This window comes from Cryptomeria japonica, chromosome 8 (assembly GCF_030272615.1).
Source record: "Cryptomeria japonica chromosome 8, Sugi_1.0, whole genome shotgun sequence".
Lineage (NCBI taxonomy): Eukaryota > Viridiplantae > Streptophyta > Pinopsida > Cupressales > Cupressaceae > Cryptomeria > Cryptomeria japonica.
In genome coordinates, this window is record NC_081412.1 from 718,805,862 (window position 1) to 718,823,901 (window position 18,040).

At 34.4% G+C, this 18,040-nt stretch overlaps 1 pseudogene; it reads right to left on the reverse strand.

Annotated features, from left to right (window-relative positions):
* Nucleotides 1-545: 545 nt before the first annotated feature.
* On the reverse strand, nt 546-15,859 carry LOC131074203 (serine carboxypeptidase-like 45; annotated as a pseudogene).
* Between the last annotated feature and the right edge of the window lie 2,181 nt (nt 15,860-18,040).

Below are 18,040 nucleotides of genomic sequence, written 5' to 3' on the forward strand. Positions count from 1 at the left end.
TGAATTAAATAAGACTAAAAAAAATGAGAAAAATTATATTAAAAAAATAACTAAATTAGAGTTTAATATATGATATTTTATTCTAACCTAAATATGTTGGTTTCATGGAAAATTTTAATCATTAGAAAATCAAACCAAAAAGATAATAACTTGTGTAAAGAATTAAAGTGATTTCTTAATAATATATTGGGAACTCTTAACATCTAATTTTGAGTTTGTGGCTATGAAGGTGGTAATATTCATTAAGTAAAGAAAGTATAATAATTAAGAATAAAATATAGAGATCTTGAACATACCTAGAACAAAAGCCCCATGGGTATGAATCATTACTTATGCTTGAATGAATTGCCTTTTGCACCTCATATGTGTTGAGGTATTGTAATATATCATCATCAACACAAAGGTTAATTTCATTTTTAACTTTCATATTCTTTATAATAAACTTTGACAACACCTGTCGGACCAAAAAAAAAATATTGATTAGACTATGATATAATCTATCCCTCATCATAATAATATATATTTTTATATACTTGTTTAATGTTTCATGGACTTACTTCTTCTTGAAGCTTGGACAATTGTGATTTAGATGCATCATCACGTAAACATCTACCCAAGGTAAGATCATAATTATTAATATCTCCATTTTCTCCAAACACTTTGTCAAACACATTATTACAAGCTTCAGATGTATTTTGGTCAACAAGCATCTCTTTCCATCTTCTTGAAGTATTGCAGATAGTTTGAGTCAGATGATAAGTTTCATCTGAAATTAAGCCATGTGCCCATTGAAATTCACCATTGTTTATACTAATCTCAATGTCAACATAGGGGTTTCCCATCTGCAACCATTTGAAATTTCAATTATGGGTGTTATAAGCATTACAAGTAGTGGCATGATATTCAAAGAAGTATCATTTTCTAATATTTTTATGTAGGATACATTATTCTACATTTTTTTTTCTAATGACATGATGATATAAAGATAATATATTTCAATCAAAGATAAAAATATAAACATACAATAATTCCCTTTAGGTTGATAGGAGTGATTGTAATCGAGCACAAGAGTTGCCAATTGAGGTATGTAGTGCCCTGTAATATGAATTTAGTTATGAGAATGATTATTGTGTCTAAAATTATATTTAAATAATATCTATATTTCTAAAAGTAAATATTGACTAGTTTAACTAGTACGATTATACAAGCTTTCTTCAAAAAAATGAAATTAAATAATGCTTCTAATTCTTTATACCTACATAACTCTCTCCTATTAAGTAAAAGTCTGCATCTCTGAATTCTGGAAATTTTTTAAACCAATTCAAAAGGAATGCCAATTTATCTTGTGCTGCAACATATATAACCCTCAATTAGTTTTCGTATTCAAAATATATCCGTTTATAAAGTAGTAATAGGGAATATAGATAGTAATCAAGAGAAATATATGAAAACTTGTTTTTCTTTAAATGAATTACTTTTTACAATCAGAGGTATATAAAAATAGAATCATCTTATCATACTATGGATTAACAATTTATTCACCTAAAAAGTTAGGGTTTACTAATTGAAAAGAAAATAAATAAATTATCACTAATTCAATGCATACTAATTTATTCCTTACCTAATTTGAACTACCATTAGTTGTAACTAATAATTCTTGTAGCTATTTCTATCTTGGTGGTTGATGTTAAGGGTTTCACGCCCATGCAAAACCTTATATAAAAAACTAAAACTTCTTGTAGACAACTCAAATATTCCTAGCATCATATCAATATTCACCTCAATACTAATGACAACCAAGCTAGTCCCCCTCCATACTAATATTTTCATCATTAATTAATAAATTTTAAGTATATCATTAATTAATTAATTAACTAATTAACTATATTATTTAATCTTAATTTATCTCATAAATAATTTTTTTTAATTAGTCTATATTGTACTTCATATATAAGTAAATACTTTTACTATTTAATTAGTTCACTATACACCTCAAATTGAATCCAATATTTAAATAATTAGTTTGATTTATACCTCACTAATCTCCTTTCTTATTTTTGGTTGCAAATATTTATTTTATTTTATTTTTTTAGATAACTTAATCGCATCCAACCGTTTTGAAACAATAAATAATGATCATCCATCTTCCCCTTGATCCACAATAATTCATCTCAAGCAACCTTCACCGTAGATTCTCCATCCTCATCAATCAAGTTCATATTTAGTAATATTTAGATGAATACATATTTTCTTTAATCTCCATTACCTATTGCAGACACCTAAAATTGTCCTCTCTAATTAAATAAATATTTTTATTTATTTAATTATTTTATCCTAAGTCTTCTATTAATTAAATACATCTTTATTTATTTAATTAATTCATTAATCATCATTAAATATTAATTAAATAAATATTTATTCGTTTAATTAATTCATTAGTCTTTTCTACCCATGACACATGTCACTCATCTCTTAATTCTTCTCTTACCTACCTCCTTTATCATTTAATTATTTCCTCTACCTACCCTTTAATCCTAGCCGACCAGTTATCTTTACACCTCTTAATCTTATCCCTCCATTTCCTATAGTGTCTTCTATTTAAGGGGATACTCTCTTTCATTATCAACCCTAATCACTAATGATAGACTTAAGTCTTCTATCAACCACATTTGCATTCTTTATTAAGCTCTTGTACACACATAAAATCTAAGAGCAAATATATCAAGCAAGATCAACGGAGATAGGAAGAGATGGAGATTGAAACCCTACTAGACATGTGAATGGTGTATTTGATTTGTTTTTGTTGATTTGCATGATCTTAGGTATCTCCATTGTGTATGGTGGATTGCTTTCATTGTTAGGCTAGGGTTTTGTGGTTGGATCTATTTTAGTCTTTCAATATTGTTGTTTTCCATTATCAACTTTTCACCACACACCTATATCTAAGGTGAACACAAAGTTGTAGAACAATATGCATTCCTCGAATTTGTTTCTCTTTTGAAATTACGTATTTATGTGCTCATATTCTAGAAAATACATTAGAGATATTAACCTATATTTAAAAAACTACTTGTTCATTCATATTGGTTATTGATTTTTACTCTAAATTCTAGTATAATGAGTATTAACAATTGTATCCATTTATGTTCATTTTTTATTGAATATGTGAAGGAAAGAAGCATGTACTCTTAAGGAACCATTATGATATGAATTGAGCATTTCACAACATTAATTTTAAATATTTTATTGAAGATAAATCTAAAACTTTTCATTTTATTTTTTTCAACTTCATATAGATGTTAAATAAATATAAAATCTATTGATCATGCGTTATACCAATGCCTCCTTCAGTAGGTTTTCAACTAGAAAATTTAGATTTTTATATTTATATTCATGATTAAGCCATTATTTTGTTTTTGTTTTGGAGAAAAATACAAGTAGTGTAGTGGTGCAGGAGCACCATCTATGAAGGCATGGATCAAGGTCATGTTGGTTGACAAATAGTCTAAGATGAATGTAATGAGACCCCATGGGTCATTGATGTAATTAGTGTAATTGGAGTGTGACAAGTTTTGTCCAAGTGATGGTCAAATTGTCACTTGGGGTCTTGTAGAGCAATTTGGGTCAATAAGGGTCACAATGGTCTAAATTGTGAGACCAAGTGACAGAAGGGTTATTTGAGTCATTTTTGATGAATTTAAATCATATGTGATGTATTTAGGGTCCTAAGGTAGTCTAGAGTCTAATTTGGTTACAAGTTGAAAAAGTTATCCATTTGTTGTCATGACAATTTTGCAACTTTTGGTTGGTTTTGTACTCCAATAGTTAGTTCACTTGAAAATAAGTTGGAGATGGTTGTGGTCATTGGGTAAGAACCTATAAATGTCCCAAAGACCGAAATATGTAAGGTTGTTGTTTTTTGGAGCATAATACAAGCATCAAAGTGCTGGAAATTCTGAGAACCGTCTGATTTTCTATTGATTCTGCATTGAAGGTGGATTGGCAAGAATCATTATGATATAGATCCTAAGACTATAGTGACTTACCTTTCTTTTGCAAGTGGTTTGAAGTTTTTAAGTGATATCTGTTCTATTTGGCAAGCATTACTTTACCGGGTGGTCTAAAACCCTTAAAACCCAAGGTTTTGACAAATGTAATAGACTTTGGCCTATCAATTCTCAGCCAAGAATCTTGAAAATGTGGAATATGATAGGCCTCTATATGATAGGTTAGAATCTAGTGCCCAAATTTTTTTCCAACATTTTGGTGTGTTTGATGAAGAATCCATAGGTCTGGCATCATCATGTGATAGACTAGTTGAATGAGGACAGTACGTGTGAATTGAGTTGTAGAGAACAAGGAAGGGGTTTGAATGTTGTAGAAGAGTGTTTTTGAGGTTGATATAACATTCCATGGTCAGACTAATTCATGAAGTAGGAGGATCATACAATATTTTGGAAAGTGTCTAGTCAAGTAGGCCTAATAGCCCTAATAGGTCAGTTGATGCAATATAGGTTGGGATATCTGCAAAATGGTTAGGAACCTAAAAGTGAGATATTGTTGAGAAATTCCAAAAAGGTGTTTGTAAATACAATTTGTTTGTCTATATCTTTTGGGAATAAAAAGTTATTTCCCGATTACCCCAAAAGGAGGCCTAATTGCAATTAGGTTTGTCTATGAGCGAGTGAGTCAATGTTGATGGTACAGAGAGTCTAGACCATGGAATCCTATTTCATTTGCATCAAGATGTTGTAAGAAAACCCCTCCAAGGGTTGTTGTGTTGAGTTGGTCAAGTGGGCCCTTCAAACCCCTAATCCTAGTACTAGCCCACTCATGTAAGTAGATTTGTGTGTAGTCACTCAAGATTTGTGAGTGCTTGTTGTTTGGAAGGGGAAATATTGGAGCCTTTGAGTCTCCTAAGGTATTGGTAAGTTACATAGAACTATAGGCTGACTTGGTGTTGTCTAGAATCCTTTGATAGTAGGGTTTGGGTTGAGTAGTGAACCTTAGAGGTTGGTTGGTTCAAGGTTTTCCTTTCAGTCTAACACCTCCTCATCATATTGGTATCAAAGCAGGATTTTGAAGATAACTTGGGTGGTGTGGTCTTAGTGTATGTCTAAGGAAGAGGTTGAAGTAGAGGCTGGCAAAATACCTCCTAAGAGTATGTCACAAGATGCAGTGAAGAAGTTGATCAAAGAGATGCTTGAGTCCAAGCTTGAAGAACTGAAGAAGACCAAGGGTAAGGATAAGGAAGATGGAAGTGACACTAATGAAGAATGGGACAAAGAAGATGGGGAAGAACCTAAGTGAGTAGAGGAGATACCTGCAGATCAAAGGGAATTTGTAGATGCCTTGAAGTCAGTCAATAGGGACACCATAGATGGGTTGCCTATGCCTATATATAGTGGAAGCATGGAAGCAGAAGAGGTGATAGACTGGATTGAGGAAATCCCTGAAGATAAGAGAGTCAAGTTGCTAAAGGCAAGGTTGAAGGGGTTTTCTCTTACATGGTAGAACTTTGTACATGGGGAGAGAGTTAAGGAGGGGAAGAGTATGATAACCCCCTGGGAAAGGATGAAGGCTAAAGTCAAGGCACAATTCATGCCCATTGATTATGAAGTATAGATGTATAAGAAGTTGCAGAACCTCAGACAGAGAGACCTTGATGTGAATGCATATATGGAGGAGTTTCATAAACTCGGTCTCAGATCAAAGAGACAAGAAGAGGAACCAGAGAAAGTGGCCAGGTACTTGAATTCCCTAAGGATGAACATCCAAGATGAGATTAGAATCTTGGCACCGAAGAAAGTGAACAAGTGCTTCCAATTGGCCCTAAGGGAAAAAGAGAAGGAGTGAGAAAGGTAACAGAGGTAAAGGAGGGAGAAGTTTCAGAGGTAGGGGAAATTTTGGAGGAAGAAGTCATAACCAAAGGTCTAGTGGTGAGTCTAGCCAAGGAGAGAAAGTTGGGGATTCAAGTAGTAGAGGAGGCTACCAAGGGAGAAGACCTAACGGAAGAGGTGGGACAAATGGGTCAGGTAGAGGATCCAAGTTCTCCAATATGAGATGCTATAACTGCAATCAGATGGGGCACCTGGCTTATAAGTGTCCAGAGAAGGCCTCAACTTCTCATGGTAATGAGAGGAGAACCACTTTGATTCAAGAAGATGCAAGGAGTGTGACATCTCTAGAAGTGAATTTGACATCGTAAATGGGAGAGAACCTGGTGATAAAGAGGACACTGCTCAAGGAACCAGTGAAGACTGAGCCATCCCAAAGAAGGGCTTTGTTTAGAGTCAATTATAAGATTCAAGGTAAGGTTTGTAAAGTTGTAATAGACTCAGGGTCTACTGACAACATTATATCTTTAAAAGCTATAAATAAGTTTAACATGGAGAGGATACCCCATAGTTACCCATATAGAGTCAATTGGTTGAACAAGGGGAAAGACATACTCATCAATGAATAGGCATGGGTAGAATTCAGTATTGGAGGGTATAAAGACAAGATTTTGTGTGATATCCTTCCTATGGATGCTTGTCATTTGTTTCTTGGCAAGCCATGGCAATATGATAGGAAGGCTCAACATGATGGGGAAAAGAATTCTTACTCTTTCTAAAAAGATGATGTGACTTATAAGATACAGTCGTTGGTAGAAGGGGACCCACAGCAGGTAGGATCTACTATGATGATGGTGGGAGAAAAAGAATTCCTAGTTACACTAAGGGAGGAAGGTGGAGTAGGCTTTGCTTTGATTATGAAGCCCAAGGAAGAAAGGAAGAAGGGTGTGAGTGAGATAGGACCAAAGGAGATAAGAGAACTACTTGAGAGGTACAAGGGAGTGGTTGTAGAAGGAATACCTGATTTTGTACCAGCTATCAGAGATATTAGCCATCAGATTGACCTCATACCAAGAGAAGTACTCCTTAACAAGGTTGCATATAAGATGACCCCTCAATAGAATGAAGAGATAACAAGACAAGTCCAAGAACTACTAGACAAAGGGTTGGTGAGGAAGAGCCTTAGCCCATGTGCAGTACCTACTATCTTAGCCCCAAAGAAGGATGGGAAATGGAGGCTTTGTATTGATTCTAGGGCCATCAATAGGATAACCATCAGATATAGGTTTCCTATTCCTAGGATAGAGGATCTAATAGATTATTTGGGGGGAGCTACCTATTTATCCAAGATTGACCTCAAGAGTGGGTACCATCAGATAAGCATAAGAGAGGGGGATGAGTGGAAGATTGCATTTAAAACCAATGAAGGGTTGTATGAGTGGCTTGTGATGCCTTTTGGTCTTTCAAATGTCCCTAGCACCTTTATGAGCTTAATGAATGAAGTGTTGCAGGAGTTTATAGGGAAATTTGTGGTAGTCTACCTTGATGACATATTGGTGTTCAATATGAGCAAGGAGGAGCACTTGAAACACTTGGAGATAGTCTTGAAGTGGCTGCAAGAGCAGAAGATGATTATAAATTTAGAAAAGTGTGACTTCATGAAGTAGGAATTGGTTTACTTGGGCTTTCTCATCTCTAAGGGTGACTTGAAGATGGATTCTTCCAAGGTAGAGTCTATTTTGAATTGGCCTACACCTAAGATAGCAGAAGAGGTAAGAAGTTTTCATGGTTTGGCAATATTTTATAGAAAATTCATTAGGAATTACAGTGATATTTGTGCACCTATGTTAGAAACCATCAAGGGTGGTGGTAAGGTGAAGTTTGTATGGACCAAAGAAGCAGATCAGAGTTTTGAGTGTTTGAAATAGAAAGTTGCCAAGTACCTAGTCCTAGTATTGTCTAATTTCAGTAAGGTCTTGACCATTGATTGCGATGCAAGTGGGTTGGCAATAGGAGAAGTATTGAGCCAAGATGGAAGATCGGTGGCTTTTTTCAGTGAAAAATTGAATGAAGCAAAGAGGAAGTATTCCTCATATGATCTAGAGTTGTATGCCATGGTACAAGCTCTAAAAAAGTGGAGGCATTACTTGCTTCCTAAGTAATTTATTATATATACTGACAATCCCTAAGTGTTCAATGAGGGATAATGTAGTGAAGGAGAAACATAGTGGTGGTTTAGGAGGTCATTTTGGGATCAATAAGACCTTCGACCTAGCTAGAAGATTTTACTTTTTAGCCAAGGATGCAAACTGATATCAGAAATATTTTTGAGAGTTGTACTGTGTGTCAGAGAGCAAAGGGGTTCTCAACCAATGCAAGGTTGTACCAACCTTTGTCTATACCAAGAAGACCTTGGGAAAGTTTGAGTATGGACTTTGTGATGGGATTACCAAAGACAAAGACTAGTCATGACAATGTGTTTGTTGTGGTAGACAGGTTCAACAAGATGGCTCACTTTATTCTTTGTAAAACCACCAATGATGTTGGCTATATTGCAGGATTGTTCTTGAAATAGATTGTCAAAATCCATGGGTTGCCTTTGATTATTGTGTCTAATAGGGATTGCAAATTTGTTGGACATTTTTGTATAACCTTGTGGAAAAGATTGGGTACAAATTTGTCCTTTAGTTCAGCCTATCACCCTTAGACTAATGGCCAAACTGAGGTTGTGAATAGGTCATTGGGAAACCTACTCAAATGTTTGACAAGAGAGCATGGACGTAGTTGGGATGTGGTGATACCTCAGGCAAAATATGCCTATAATGATTCCACAAATAGGAGTACATGTCTGAGTCCTTTTGAGATTGTGTATAGTAGTCATCTAAGAGGAGTTTTTGAATTGAGAGATGTTCAGGGATTGGACAAGAGGAGTGGACATGCTGATGAATTTTCAAAGGCTATGCAAGAGGTTCACCAACAAGTCAGGGATACCCTACACCAGAACAGTCAAAAGACTAAGGCAAGAGTGGATCAGAGAAGGAGAGATGTGCAGTATCAAGTAGGTGACATGGTTATGGTTCATCTTAACAAAAATAGGTTGCCAAAGGGAATCCATAGCAAGTTGATGATGAGAAAGATTGGGCCTTGTAAAATTTTAGAGAAATATGGTCCTAATGTTTATAAAATTGAGCTCCCTCATGATATTTCTATTTCACCCATACTCAATGTTTTTGATCTAGCATTGTAAAGGATTCCTACTGCAGGAGAAAGTGAAGGTGAAATTTTTTTGGAAGATGAAGAATGGATGAAACACCTCCCATTTATGGAGCCACCTAAGATGGAGTGAATTTTGGATAGCAAGAAAACCAAGAAGACAAGATACAAGACCTATTTTGAGCACTGTGTTAAATGGAAAGAACTTCTCAACTTAGAAGCTACATGGATGTTAGAGGAAGACATCAAAAAGTAGGGTGGTAATTTGCAGCAGTTGGTCTCTAAGAGGACTTGAGATAAATTTCACTCGGGGAGTATGGTGCAGGAGCACCACCTATGAAGGCATGGATCAAGGTCATGTTGGTTGAAAACTAGTCTAATATGAATTTAATGAGACCCCATGGGTCATTGATGTAATTGGCGGTGTAATTGGAGTGTGACAAGTTTTGTCCAAGTGAGGGCCAAATTGTCACTTAGGGTCTTGTAGAGCAATTTTGGTTAATAAGGGTCACAATGGTCTAAATTGTGAGACCAAGTGACCAAAGGGTTATTTGAGTCATTTTTGATGAATTTAAATCATATGTGATGTCTTTAGGGTCATAAGGTAGTCTGGAGTCTAAGTTGGTTACAAGTTGCAAAAGTTGTCCATTTGTTGTAATGACAATTTTGCAACTTTTGGTTGGTTTTTTACTCCAATGGTTAGTTCACTTGAAAATCAGTTGGAGATGGTTGCGGTCATTGAGTAAGAACCTATAAAGGTCCCAAAGACCGAAATATGTAAGGTTGTTTTTTTTGGAGCATAATACAAGCATCAAAGTGTTGGAAATTCTGAGAACCATTTGATTCTCTATTGATTCCGCATTGAAGGTTGATTGACAAGCATGATTATGATATAGATCCTAAAACTATAGTGACTTACCTTTCATTTTCAATTGGTTTAAATTTTTTAAGTGATCTATGTTATGTTTGGCAAGCATTACTTTACCGGGTGGTCTGAAACCCTTAAAACCCTAGGTTTTGACAAATGTAATGGACTTTGGCCTATCAATTCTCAGTCAAGAATCTTGAAACTGTGGAATATGATAGGCCTCTATATGATAGGTCATAATCTATTGCCCAAATTTTTCTCCAACATTTTGATGTGTTTTATGAAGAATCCATAGGTCTGGCATCATCATGTGACAGACCGGTTGAATGAGGACAGTACATGTGAATTGAGTTGTAGAGCACATGGAAGGGGTTTGAATGTTGTAGAAGAGTGTTTTGGAGGTTGATATAACATTCCATGGTCAGGGAAAGTCATCAAGTAGGAGGATAATACAAGATTTTAGAAAGTGTCCAGTCAAGTAGGCCTAATAGCCCTAATCGGTCAGTTGGTGCAGTATAGGTTGGGATATCTGCAAAATGATTGGGAACCTGAAAGTGAGATATTGTTGATAAGTTCCAAAAGGGCATCTGGAAATACATTTTTTTTGTCTATATCCTTTGGGAATCAAAAGTTATTACCTGATTACCCTAAAAGGAGGCTTAATTGCAATTAGGTTTGTCTATGAGCAAGTGAGTCAATGTTGATGGTACAAAGAGTATAGACCATGGAATCATATTTCATTTGTATCAAGATTTTGTAAGAACACCCCTTCAAGTGTTGTTGTTTTGAATTGGTCAAGTGGGCCCTTCGAACCCCTAATCCTAGTAGTAGTCCACTCATGTAAGCAGAGGTGTGTGTAGTCACTCAAGATTTGTGAGTACTTGTTGTTTAGAAGGGGATATATTGGATCCTTTGAATCTCATAAGGTATTGGTAAGTGACATGGAACTATAGGTTGACTTGGTGTTTTGTAGGACCCTTTGATAGTAGGGTTTAGGTTGAGTAGTGAACCCTAGAGGCTGGTTGGTTCAAGGTTTTCCATTCAGTCTAACACCTCCTCATCATGTAGAGAGGGAAATCTTATATAGAAAGAGATAGGTGTATATATATATATATAGAGAGAGAGAGAGAGAGAGAGATAAATAGAAATAAATTTCAATATGTAATTAAAGCATAGAACTGGACATGCTCACTACTCTCAACAAGGCTGATAGAAGCTCTTTAGCAGAAAATATATCAATATTACATTGATCGTCTTGAAACATGACTCACTATACTAGCAATATAACACTGACCAATGACACCTCAAAAAACAACAAAAAAATTGCCAACTAACAACAACACAAAAACACAATAGGTATATCAGAATTTGAGGTGGTCTTTATGTTTACAATGACTAGTGTGGCTATCACCAACTCTTGAGCAGAGAATAATAACAATCTTGCCTCAAACCAAAAAGGTTTCTCATTAACTTCTGAAAGCTTCTCCAAAATAGAGGCAATTGAGTTGGGTTTGTGAACTATGGACTGACCAACACATACATTTCCCCCGGCACCTGATATCCTTTGTCACAAAGTAGACCCATAATGAAAGACTATCCACATGTATGACTATTTCCATGATTTTCTTGGCCTTTGGAAGATCTCTAAATGTATAATATCAAAATATTTGAATTCTGCCCTAGAAATGCTACTTAGGCTTGGACTGTACCTTTGGAACTTGGAATTCTTTGCACAAGAGATCGAGTTGGGTCTATGAACTATGGACTAACCAAAACATACATTGTCCTTAGCACTTGAAATCCTTTGTCAGAGAGCAATTGAACCTATTTCTTTAGGTAGAGTGTCAACTAATCTAGTTAGTGATGTTCTCTTACACACATCATACTTTGTATCAGCAAAATGTGGACCCCCTCTATATAGCTTGATCTTTTGAGTAGGTCTCCAATTTCTTTCATTTTTTAGTTTTTTTTTGGGAAGGTATTGGCCTTAATCAAATCTTATGTTGTGAGTACACTCACTTGTTATGATGGGTATTATTTGAGTTCAATTGATGGTCTTGGATTTCTATTTACTAGAAGGGTATTGTTTGGATTGAGGATATATCTCATTATTTGGATCACTTGAAAATAGAGTTGATTGTGCTTAATTGGTTATACAAGTCATATTGAACTAATTTAAGTAAAAATATTGGCTATAATTCAATTGAGCTAGCTTAAGTGAGGTCCTAGAGTCTTCACAAATCATTCTCACATATTAAAATATCCATAGAAAACCTTTAAAATCCTTTAAATACATCAAAAATAATTTGGACACTATTATTTTCTAGCTAAAAATAGAAGGATTGAGTTTTGTACAACTTTAGTTTAAATTTAGATCATTTGATCTCTATCTTCAAATCAAAGCCATTGATAGTGCATTAAGTACTATAATTTTGATGTTATACTTTTTACATTATCTTTCAAGTTAACTTGGATGGCCTAACGACCAATTTGCATTTCACAAGCGTATGCATGTACTTTTTAAATGTCAAAAGCTTTTGGGTGGCCCTTTGAGGGCTTTAAGCCTTGAAAATAGATTTTATTTACATTTTAGGTGGATATCTCCCTCACTCCTATCCCACACATGTGAAGCAAATATATAATAAATCTTATATCATCCATTTTCCATGTTTTGAAATCATTTTGTGACATTATTATGATAAGAGAAAGGAGAAAATTATTAGTTTTTATCAACGATCATGGCAAAAGTTCAAAAATGGATAAAAGCCTCCTTATGTAATGTAGATTGGTGTATGCCTCTTCTTGCTTTGTGTGTTTTAACTAATGCATGTCTTATTAAATTTTGATATTCATTTGAATGTAATAAGGTTCATGTTGGAAGGGTGCTTATACCATTCTTCTAATAATGGCTTCTATTAAGATTGTCTCAACAATAGATAGAGGGTTCTCTCTTATTTAACATTTTTAAAACAATAAGTTCGAGAAGAAAGGGCAATGATGAGCATTATTTGATACCATACTTTCATCTAATGATAAAATTTAGGCTCCAAAATTATGATAACCTTCAAAAAATTTAAGGTTTTTTAAGGGTTTGAAAAGACCAACTTATTTCGGACTACTTTGGTAGGGTTTTTCTTAAACATAAATCCTTGATTACCATGACAAATAAGGAGTGGAGACCTTTTTGGGACCCTTAGAGGATATTTTGGAGTCAAGAGATGGAGTGGACAACTGGGAAAAGAGGTTTCACTTCAATTGTATGATTGTCGTGGTTGTGATCAACCTTTTCTCTCTCTAGAATAGTAGTAGGAAGAAGTTTCTACAAATATAAACTATGATACTTTGATTAAATAGACATTGAAGGTGACCTACAAGGTATTATATGATACTTTAATAAAATGGATATTGAAGGTGGTCTACAAGGTATTAAGACACTATCCAAGGAGTTTTGAGGTAGTTGATTGTAAAGAATGTAAGTTCCTATGTGATATATGGTTGTCATAATCATGTTCAGCATGTAAGATTTTTAGAACAATAATATCAGAGGTTTCCAATGCATATAAACCATGAAAAATTACTAAAATATAAAATTAAAGTGGTCTATAACGAATAAATACATCATCTCAAAAGTTATTTTAGGACTATTGTAAGCCATCACCTACCCGAGTTCTTTTAGAACTATTATAAAGTTTTCTTATTTTCTTAAGGTTTATGAGATATAGGGGAAGAGCACTAGTAGCCATCATAATTAACTTCGCGCACCCACCGATCTTAAATGGTACATCGGATTTTGATTATTATTTTTTAGTTGTCTTCGTATGCGACTTAACTGCTTATAGCTATTGATCTAGCTTCTAGGTAGTAACGATGCACATTGTGGAATCAGTTATGCGCACAAAGGTCAAAAAGTACACATTTCAAAATGTCGCCTGATACCTAACTAAAAATGTTCCAGTAACCGTCAACTCAAAATCGCTAGTACTTGTTGACAAATGTCCCAATAGTGGTGCACAAATGGGCCAATTAATTACAAAAAATGATCGGCTATTGGTACAAAACAAATGTATTAATGGTGTTTTCACTATGACAGCTATTGGGGGGTCAACATGACAATAAAGTGACGGTTATTGGAACTATGTTATCTATTGGTGCTCTTCCCCTACCTATGAGTGGGACAGAGGTAATTATTTCCATGTATTTTAAGTTATGATACCAATGGAAATACCTAGTTTTTTATTCTAAAGAAGCAAATGTGCAGCTAAAAGATGGAGGACATTTATGACTACCATAAATATTATTCGTGAGATTTTTGTTTCGGAATGAGAGGAGATCCAAGAAGATGAAGGTATAGCCTGGATGAAAACTTAAGGTAATGAAATATTTGTGAATTTTCCCATAGAAAATTTTCTAAGAATTTAGAATTGATGGGCTTGATGATTGAAATGATGTATTGTGATGATTTCTTGCTTGGAATTGGTTTGATAATGAAGAATTTGATGCTCTCTTTTTTGTTTGCGGCCATAAGGTACTACAAAAACTATGGAGGTATGATATGGCATGATAAAATACATGTTGAAAAAACAAATTTGGACATACCTTTAAGAACCTTGTTCAAATGGGTCTACTCAATCTTAACCTAAAGGTTGTTTTGGGGAAAGAAATGACCTTCAACGGCTCTAAAATTTGTTCCTATGTATTTCCCCCTGCAAAATAGAAGGGGTGGGATATAAAAAAAATGAACAAAAGAATCCATTGTGTCTTGATTCTAACCTTCGGCATTCCCCTGACCTATGGTAAAAGAAGAGTAGGGGAGAATCTTAGTGCTTGGAACCAAAGGCCAGAGATATATATATTGCTCGGCCATTAATTTCTTTTACACGCACAAATAAACACACACAAATTTAACTATTAATAGACCAACTTATTGTCCAGCCATTGTAACTCTTAACTGAACGCCACCAAGTTTTAACTTCCATTGTAGATTGCCTCTCTACAAAATTACTAAAGAGAATGAATTCAAGTACAACAACTAACTTTTCAAACTACTGCTGTATATTTTCTATATTACTTCTTGTAACCTGAACTTCTATATGAAATAAAGAAATTATGTGTGAGACTCAAAGTTCTCCTTTCCTTGGTTTCTATTTCTGAAAAAAAGTTAAGAGATGAAGTACCAGTCAAAGAATCATTAAACAAATGATAGTCTGAAGTTGTATTTGAATAAGAAAATCCCACTCCAATTGGACTCTCTACATAAAGCATGTTTGCCTCTGCCATAAACAATTTGACATATCACTGAGGAGCCCATGATTTGAGTGGTGTAAAGATAGAGGGATTAAGCATACACATATGAATGTTGACAAATCTGTACCTGTATTCCAAGAAAACTTGTTTTGTTCCCAAACCTTGCCATTGAATTTGAAAGGGCCATTCTCCATCAATGCTCCTATTCCAAGTGATGAGCGTCCAGGCCCTGCAATGATTGATCAATAAGGTAGTGAAACTAGTACAGTCATAAATGAGTATACCTAACAAGAATTTCAATCCCAGACCAATTGGGCAAGCAGAACATTTCACATACAAGATGATTTTACTGTGAAAAATCAAATGTATGTTTCATAAAAGAAAGAGTAAATTGGGAGAGATTATGATAGTAAAATTTATTAAATTGACAGGTAAAGTTAATCATTGAAGATGGAATGGATTATTTACCTCCATTGAGACACAAGGCCAGGGGCCTAGATGTAGCATTGTTCTGGGCCTCTACAAAGTAATAATATAAAGCTCTACCATGCTCTTCATTAGTGGTAATGTACCCACTGTACTGCTTGAAGTGAACAACCTCTCTTTGGCCTGGTAACTTCTCTATAAGATCAGATTCAGGAGCAGCAATTGCATTATGAATCATAAGCAGTGCAAATACAATACCCAATTCTACCATCTTAATAAAATCCATTGCACAGAATGCAAGCAATGATTTTGTTATAGTGGGACTGAAGCCTAAGGACAACAAAAGCAGAAAGTAGAGAGAGTAAAGATTAAAGGGCCAATGAGTCGTTCACAGCAAAAGGCAAGCATCTGAGAAGAAAGCAGGCGTTTCCTCAAAACAATACTTGATGTAAGTCTTTGTCTAGTTTAAACATTTAACTATTTATAATCTTTCGTTGGTGTCACAGTTCAAAGTGTTATTTATATATTCCCCCCCCCACCCCAAAAAAAAGAAACAATGGAAACAACCTCTCAATACCTATTTTTAACACTGCACGGTATGTGGCGGATTTGCAACACATAATCACATAATCATAAGACAAATAATCACATGAACATGGTGTTGGAAGTGGATTGACTCTGTGAGGGGGGGTGAATCAGAGTCAATAATCAATTTAACTCTCTTTAATTTTTTCTTACTTTGGAAAACTCTTTTAACACACATATGACACCCTAACTTGTATCGAAGCATGCATTTCTGATTAAACAATATATATAATTGAGTAATCTTGATATGCTTCTTATTGAACTTGTCAAAGCATCAAATTATGACTGGTAGAATTAATTAAAAAACAAAGTGACCAGCATAAAGAATTAAAATTTTGTAGAACAACAATGAAGCATAAATAAATGTATCAGAGCATTCATCTAATGGAACACATAAAGTGGATTAGCACACAACACAGATTTTCATGAGTGGAAAACCCTCTTGGGGTAGAAAAACCACTCGATAAAAGAATATTTTATTATCTCAAGAAGCACCCACTCCTTACACTGTATTTAGAAGTCTCAAACTTCAAGGAGCACCAACCCCTATGTCACAAATGATATCAAGAAAATATCTCCAATTACGAGCACTGATAAATTCAGAAGTGCATCATATTATGCAACTCTCAACTTGTCAATCACTGAACAAGATTAATACGAAAGATGGTCTATCACCGCCATCTCTATTTTTTTTTGTTACACCCTGTTATATTCAAGAGATCTATCCTTCATCAAGCAAAACCAACTAATCAGGTTCCCAAACTGTAATACGGGTTTTATAGAACTGAATCACAACCAGAATAAAACTGTTTTGTGTGTTCATCCTTGAGTAGGGTTACCAAACCCTAACTTAGGTTGGAGTTAATAAAAATTTATCACCAAAATAAATGTACTGCATAGGATCTCTTTAGAAATACTTCTTTCCTTTTCCCAATTTTTGTTTCAAAAAAAATTACTTGTGATTATTTCTTTGGAAGAATATAGTAGCAAGAAAGATATTTTTAATCTTTGCATTTTTGATAACTGGAAAAATACTCAGGACCATCTTTTTCATTTTTTTTAAAAATAGAAGAGTAAACACTTTTATCTTTCTATTTTTTTCTTTCACTTCCATTTTACATTTTACCTTTCATGGTTTGACAAGAGAAAACACTTTTATCTTTCTTTCTTTTTTTTCTTTCACTTCCTTTTTTACTTTTTACCCCTCACGGTTTCACAAAACATACTGCAAAAATAACAATTTGACAATTTGATGCTAAAACAATTGCGAGAAATCCCCACAAAATTAGCCATAAAATATTACCATCTGAAGCATTCATACCTGTAGATTATTAAATCAAAAAGTACCACAATGCGAATTTGAAGAACCACTGGTCACTGAACCTACCTTCTTCTCTTCCACAAAAAATTTCACTATCAATGAATACCAAAAATTAATCTGCTTACACCTGTCTACTATTCATAGAGATAAAGCTATATAATCACCAAAACCTTTTTGTCATCAAGGACAATGCAGCATAACAAAGGTAACACATGGCCCATCAATAGATTTCTCAAATAAAGAAACAGTGAGAAAAACCTTTCAATACCTATTTTTAACACTGCACGGTATGTGGCGGATTCGCAAGAACGCATAATCACATAATCATAAGACAAATACATAATCACAAGAACATGGCCCATCAACTTTTGTTTGTTCATCTGTCTGCACATTACTAAAAGGTAACTTGCTCTATTTCAGGCCGAAGTATTCATTAAAATATTACACTCCAATACTGGATTACGGTTCCAAAGAAAGAAAATGTTTATTTATTCAAATCAAAAATATAGAAAAGCTACAATTTAATGTTAAATTGTTATGATGTTT